Below are 7,989 nucleotides of genomic sequence, written 5' to 3'. Positions count from 1 at the left end.
TGGTAGACACCTTTAATCGGGGCCACACCTTCTGCTGGAGGCCTACGTGAAGACCCGGGGAGAAAGAAGCTTCAGTCGACTTTGACTGCCTGCACTTTACTTACTCGCCAGCATGTCTGATGGGAGCTACTTCTGCCTACGAAAGGCCAGCGTCAACAACTAACCTCATGGGACTGAGCAACTACTGGATTCATGGACGTCCCATTCACAGCTGCCCACTGTTGGGTTAGTTGGACTACAGAATGTAAGCCATTACAATAAACGCCTTTAATATACAGAGACAGTCCACAAGTTCTGTGACTCTAGAGACCCCTCATACAGATGTAAGAAAGAACCCACAAAGTAGCATAAGACAACATACAGACTGTGGAGGAGCTATAGACCTTCAAGAACCTCCAGACAGGGGGCAATGAACACTAACTAGAACTGGACACATGGAGAAAGCACTGACTTGGAGATGTGGAGAATGGCTTTGCTACACATTTTTCATGAACTAGACAAGGAAGGGATGTTACTTGACTCTAGTAGGTCTCAGAATTCTCGTGGATAAAGCTGGGTGGCTCATAAGGGACCAACAGATGTACTGCAAAATACCCCCAAGTTGAATTTCAGGTCCCTGCATTACTAAGATAACCTAAATGGGGTTGCAGATGGAGCCCAGTCAATAGACTGCTTGCCTGGCACACAGAGAGCCGAGAGTTGGATCCTAGCACTGCACAAGCAGGGTATACTCTGCAGGCCCAGCGCTCAGGAGGCAGACCATACAAGTTTATTTGAGCTTACCATTCCAGAGGGATGAGAGTCCATCGTGGGAGGGAATAGTGACAACTGTTAGCAATCATGGTAGCAGGAACGACAAGACCTCCCATCTCAAATCACAAGTAGGAAGCAGAAAACTGAACTGGGAATGGTGAAAATACCCATGGAAGGAGTTTCAGAGCCAAAGTGTGGAGCAGAGACTAAAGGAACAACCTTCCAGAGACTGCCCCACCTGGGGATCCATCCCGTATACAATCACCAAACCCAGGCACTATTGCGGATGCCAACAAGAGCCTGATATAGCTGTCTCCTGAGGGGCTCTGCCAGTGCCTGGCAAATACAGAGGTGGATGCTCACAGCCAGCCATTGGACGGACCACAGGGTCACCAATGAAGGAGCTAGAGAAAGTACCCAAGGAGCTGAAGGGGTTTGCAGCCCCATAGGAGGAACAACAATATGAACAAATCAGTACCCCCAGAGTTCCTTGGGACTAAACCACCAACCAAGGAGTACACATGGTGAGACTCATGTCTCTAGCTGCATATGTAGCAGAGGATGGCCTAGTCAGTCATCAATGGGAGGAGAGGCCCTTGGTCCTGTGAATGTTCTATACCCCAGTATGGGGGAATGTCTGGGCCAGGGAGTGGGAGTGGGTGGGTCGGGGAGCAGGGGGATAGGGGATTTTCGGATTTAACCAGGAAAGAGGATAACATTTGAAATGTAAATAAAGAAAATATCTAATAAAAAAAAAAGTCCCAAGCCCACTTGCAGCAAAGCCATATTTCCCAAACCTTCCCATACAGCCCCACCAAGGAGACCAAATATTCAAACATCTGAGCCTACTGGGGTACATTCTCATGTAAATTACCACAGGCAGCTACACAAAACACAATGGAGCAAAAAACCAAGCGATTTTTATTCGGCATTCTCAAGTTTTGCTTGTCCCATCAGCAGTTTTCACCAAATTTCTTTACTTGAAATTTAAAATTTACATGTATGAGGGTTTTGCCTGCACGTATGTCTGTGTACCCTGTACAGGCCTGCTGGCTGAGGCCAGAAGAGGGTATCAGAACCCCTGGAACTGGAGTTGCAGTTTTGAGCTACCATGTGGGTGTTGGGTGTACTCTTGACTGCTGTGCCTTATTTTAACCTTAATCCTGCATTTCCGCAAGTTTTCACACGAGAAAGGCTTGGCTCTGCATTGTGTCTTAACATAAGGACAGTCTTCAGAGGATCTGCTCTCTGGGCACACTGAAAAGTTTTGGGTTTGGGGGTCAAGGGGAACACTAAAGTGGAGTGTAAAGATCTTAAGTGTTACTAACTCCATAGGCAGGTGGAGAGCACTGCGGTGGGGGTGCTCACTAGAGCAGAGAACAAGACACAGAGTGAGGGTCCTGTTTCGGAGGAAGGGAGGAGTCTAGGTCACGTGATTAATAGGTAGTCCACAGTACTTGCGGGCAGTTAGGCTGTCTCCGATTCCTGGCCGGCAGGGAAAGGAGGGAGTGAATCTGTTATCCTGGGCCTGTATGTATAATAAGCTTTGAAAGTGGGGAGAGCAAGAATCTAGAAAATTAACTCGAAGAGGAGCTTTGCAAAATGACACATGGCCTCGGCTAGCAATGATGGCTGCAGGCGTGGGATTCTGCCTCCAAAGTCCCCGCGGACACAGGGTTTCCCAGCAGGCCCTTGGAGGATAGGGCTTCTCACGCTCACTGGGCAGCCACCTCTGGTGATAGCAACACAGCTGATCCTTACAGCAGTACGGACCCTTCAGGGGACAATATTCTTGTCACTTCCTGCCTCTCTTGGCTGTAGCACTTGGAGACAAGAGAGTGACTAAAATATCGCTGAGTTGTAACCTGGATGTGGCTCCATTTTTATCTAGTTGCTCATTAAAAAAAAAAAAATCCTAATTTCAGGGCTGGAGCGATGACTCAGTGGTTAAGAGCACGGGCTGCTCTTCTAGAGAACCTGGGTTCAATTCCTAGCAACCACATGATGGCTCATAAAATATACCAACAATTTTAAGCAGGAGGCTGGGTGTACATGTCTTTAATCTCGGTACTCGGGAGACAAAGGCAGGTAGATCTGAGGCCAGGCTGGTCTACATAGAGAAAAAAAATTAAATTACACATGACCTCTTACTGGATCCTAATTGAAAAATAAAGACATTTTGGAAAAATATGAATGTGGGTTAGATAGTAAACATTATAACCATGGCTCTGTGAATGTGCAAGAAAATTTCTATTGAACTGTATATGGGAAAAACGCTGCATGCAATTTTTAGTTCAGCAAAACCTGTAGAAAAACAAATATGGCAAAAAAATATTAAGAATGGTTGACTCTAGGTCTTCATTTTCCAAACTTTCTGTATGCTTGATAACTTTATAATTAGAAGCTGAAAATTGTAGCGCATTATGAATCATTCGTGTAACTGCAGCACTTGGGAGGCTGAGACAGGAGGATTGCTGTAAGTTCAAATAAAATAAATAAATATGCAACAAGTTCTGAGTTGGGACCTTTTCTCAATTTCAGTGGCAGTACCTACCTTCCTGCCTTCCTTCCTGCCTTCCTTTCTTCCTGCCTTCCTTCCTGCCTTCCTTTCTTTTTAAAAAAGATTCTATTTTAGTTATGTGAGTACATTGTAGCCATCTTCGGACACACCAGAAGAGGACATCAGATCCCATCACAGATGGTTGTGAGCCACCACCATGTGGTTGCTGCGGATTGAACTCAGAACCTCTGGAAGAACAGTCAGTGCTCTTACCCATTGAACCATCTCTCCAGTCCAGTGGCAGTACCTTTCTATTCTTTAATAAACTGCCTGTTTCTGCCTGTAAATACGTGTTAGAAATTGATTTTTTTTTTTTTTGGAACAAGTATGTTTGTTTTTTGTTTTTTTGGTTTTTTTTGTTTGTTTGGTTGGTTGTTTTTGGTTTTTTGAGACAGGGTTTCTCTGTATAACCTGGCTGTCCTGGAACTCACTCTGTAAACCAGGCTGGCCTTGAACTCAGAAATCCGCCTGCCTCTGCCTCCCGAGTGCTGGGATTAAAGGTGTGCGCCACCACGTCTGGCAAGTATGTTTTTTAAAAAAGGAATCAAAATAAAAAGAAAAACTGAGATGCCAATTTCAGTGGAAAGGTCAATTGGCTACAAGGATAAAATTAGTTGTAGAAAAACTGAGACCTAGATTTGGGAAGATGGAGAATGTGAAAGAAACAAGGTCTAAATAAAAAGGCCTGCAATGGTGGATAATTCTAGGAAAGGACAGAAGCTGAGGTCACATTTATAGCACAACTCTGCCTAAACAGTCTCTGGAGCATAAACTGGAAGAACTGCAGGTAAAAGCACCATGAGTCTGGAAGCCACCACAGGCTGGGGATTGCACAGACAGCCACAGCGGAGGAGGAGCCATCAAAGAACGAGGGCTGACTTTCCCTGTTGCTCATGGTTTAGACTGGGACTTGTCCAGCACTTGGAGGTAGTAGTTGTGTTTTAGAAAAAAAGGAAGGAGAGCCAGGATGTTTTGTAGGGCAGGGTGTGGTGAGGTGGGAGGGGTGCCTCAGGTGGCCCATGCTGAAGGGAGGGGGGAGGGAGACGCGAGAGGGAGAAAGGGGTCAGGAAGAGAAGGGGCAGAAAGACTAAGGGAGCAAACAGCCCCTTTTACAGTAAGCCAGGCATACCTGGGTGTTGCCAGGTAACAACTAGGGGCGGAGCCTAGAAGGAATGCTAGCGGTAGTCTTTCAACAGCAGAGGCAGCACAAACAGGATAGCCGCCCTGCTGAGCCCGAGTACCTTCCCAGAAGAGACCAGCATTGTGCAGACTGTTCAAAACTTAGGAGTTCATGGAGGCTGACAAGCTGTTCTTCCAAGGTCCTCTGCAAGCTGCATTAGCCAGTGCGTGACGTAGGACAGCATCTATGGAAGCCTTCCTGAGGTCCCTTCCAGGTTGCAGCTCTGCTCAAAACCAGTTTTGATCTCAACTCCTAGGGACCTTTGAAGTCCCACCCTAGGCGCCAACCATCTCCCATTCTTTCTCCTGCAGTCCCCAGAATGACCCCATGGCAGGGCTCAGTAGATAAAGGCAAGAAAGGTGCTTGCTGTTAATTAAGTCTGTCAGCCTGAGTGGAACCTGATGGACCCATGCGGTGGAGGGGACAACTGACTTCTTCACGTTGTCTTCTATGTCCATGTGTGCTGTTACTTTCCCCTGCCTGCCCAAATGAATACATACAGCCAAAGTCTCTCAAAGAATGAAAGCAAAGACAACGTATTTCAGAGGAGCGGCTGCGGGTGTAAGCCTTGGATTGTGATGTCCAAGGCAGGGTGGCAGCCAGTGTCCAGCTCTGTGAGCGAGGCACTACCTGCCCCGTGCTTTTCATTCCCCTTGGCTTGCAGCTGACTGGGCAGGTCCGCCTCACTTTTGAGGACTGTCTCCCCGACCTAGGACACAGAGCCTCACTTTACGTGATGCTTTCCTTGGACCTCCATGGAGCCTCTAACCCAGTCAAGTCCGCATGTAAACCCTCATAAAGGCACAAGTTAGGGATGTTAGGAATGAGGGGGCGGGGCATTTGTATTGATCCTAAATGTATTGAGCAGGTCATAAGACTCTAAAATATCCATGCCAAGGTTTGAAAACACGTGAGATGTGTAGATTCTTAGAAAACATGAACACTGATTTTAAAAAATCTGAATAGTCCATCAACACTTTTGAAACTGAATTTATAATTCAAGACATTCGTAAAAATAGATCAGCAGGTATCTTACACAAGTGTGAGACTGGAAACTGTGAGTGAAAATCCCGGGAATGTTTCCCAGTGTTTGGGGATGCCGTCGTCATCCTGACACGAGAGCAGACACATCAGGGGAAAGGCGTGAAAGCCAGCTTCCTTCAAGCCTAAAATCATTAATAGTTTTGCAAACAGAGCACAGCACTGTATGTAATACTGTGACTGGGCAGAGCTGCCTCTAAGCACACGAGGCTTGTTAGCTCACTGTATGTGCTGCAGGTGCCAAGGCCTGGGAAGGGGAATGCACCTGCCCTCTGTGGCTGGCAGACAGAGGTGGCCCGAGCGAGCCCAGGGGTTAACTGTGGTGTAACTGGCCACGGTGGTACTGGGAGGCTGGGTGGAGATGGCTGAGTTTGGTTTGTGGGGTCTGCAGTGAAGAACAGTCAGAAAAGGTTTGCAGCTATGTGTACCAACGTGGGATGACCTTACATCGATACATAAACAATTTTCAAAACACGTGTTGAATGGGAATGGACTGTCTATCCCTAAAGAGCATGTTCTATGTCACTTTAAATCAGGTGAAGGGAGACTTGAGGGTGACATGCACTGACAGTGGCAATGGCAGTGTGTTAACTCGGGGGAATCTGAGGACTTTAAACTTAGTTTGTCGGATGTCAGTTGTACTGCAGCAAGGCTGTAGGACCAAGTTCTTGGGTCTGGAGTGAGACGCCTGCAGTGAGCAGTGAGGAAGTTAGCAGTACACACGGATTTTCCTAGAGGAGCTGTAGGAGCCCGGCTGCAGTGGCTTCACTCCGGTTTAGTCTGATGTACGAGAGATACTGTTGGGAATGCTTTTTTTTAGACACAGGAGTCTGAGACTATGGAAGAAACCCAGGATTCTGACAGGATCTCTTGATGCTTTATAACTGGATGCCAGAGACGACGCCCTCTACGCGCACTTCTTGTCCAGAAGCACTGCATGCTCCTTTTTTAGTTCAAGCATGTTCACCAGTGGCAGGATACTCTGACAGGAGGAACCAGCCTTCAGGCCCGAGAGTGAAGGGTGGGAAATGCTCACAGGAAACTCACACACTGCTGATGGGGAAAGATGAATGCAGGTGAGCCCAGTCAGCTCCCTTTGGACCCTGGGTTATGTCTGAGGTCCCGGAGTCCCTGCTTTCCATCAGATCCTAGCTCTGCCTTTGGCAGGTCACAGGAAAACCACTGTGTTGCTAAGGCCCTTGCTTCCCCCCGACATCAGATGGCTGTTTTCTAGGAGTGCTCTGAAGAACAGTTCCGTAAGACGATGTAGGGGCACTGCCATGAGAATGCACCTTCCCACAGCCACTTATGTGAACTGTAGTAACTGCCCAGAGCAGTATCTGGAAGGGCTTCACAATAAATGTTGTTTTCCACTCCGTTAAAAACACTGTGCCATCTGAACTCCAGGTTGGTGAGGTCTCTAACTGACCATGCGTGAACCTTTCCCACATGGACTAAGAAGCCTGGAGCCCAGCTCTGAACCCTCTGGAATCCTGAGTGACTTCCTGGCTCGGTAACAACACAATGTCTTTCTTTCCCACCTTCTCACTTCCTCATTTATTCATTTATTTCCTCACCTTAAATACAGTTCTTGTAAATTGTTTAAAATCCTTTTTATAACTAAATAGGATACGCACTCACATACACCGTCAATTCAAGTAGATTCACATTTGCAAAAAAAATCTAAGAAGTTTAAATTATATATGTTTCTGTGTAGGTCTATACACAAGTGCACTGCCTCCAGTGGCCAAGAGAGGTTGTTACCCTCTTCAGCCCTGCAGCTGAAGTTACAAGGGGTGTATGTAAGCCAAAATGAGTGCTAGGAACTGAACTTGGATCCCTAGTTAACAGTAGCTGCTCTGACCACTGGGCTGCCTCACCTCTTTAGCCTCCACTCCTGTTAAGGTTTTTTTCAGCCAGTGTCCTCCTTTAGCCTGGATGCATAAAGAAATGGATTTCTTGGCCAGGCATGGTGGTGCACGCCTTTAATCCCAGAATTTGGGAGGCAGAGGCCGGTGGATTTCTGAGTTCGAGGCCAGCCTGGTTTACAAAGTGAGTTCCAGGACAACCAGGGCTACACAGAGAAATCCTGTAAAGGATTTCCTTCTACTCAAGGATGTTCCTCTGGATACAACCAGGATAGAGTAACTGTGGGTTTCAAGCCCTGGATCTGACTAAAACCACAGGGCCTTTAGCAAAATCCTTAACTTCTCTCATCTAGTTCCTTCCCCTGTAGCGTGACAGCTCATAGGACGTCTACTGGAAAGACCAGAGGCATTCTCTCCGCTAGGGACCACAGATTTACTGAGGTGCCTATGCTAGTAGGTTCATAGTCCCTTGTTAGTCCCTGCTGGCAGATCTTGGAAGTGGCTCTTTGATTTCTGCTGAGTTTCTGCCCCAGGCAATGACACACCCCTGCACTCCAAGCCTGCAACCTACTATTCTTTAGGCTGAG

The sequence above is a fragment of the Mus caroli genome, unplaced genomic scaffold (assembly GCF_978045245.1).
Source record: "Mus caroli unplaced genomic scaffold, Mus_caroli_1 scaffold_19, whole genome shotgun sequence".
NCBI classification, from domain to species: Eukaryota; Metazoa; Chordata; class Mammalia; order Rodentia; family Muridae; genus Mus; species Mus caroli.
The sequence above is the reverse complement of the archived record's forward strand: the minus strand, read 5'-3'. Positions refer to the sequence as shown.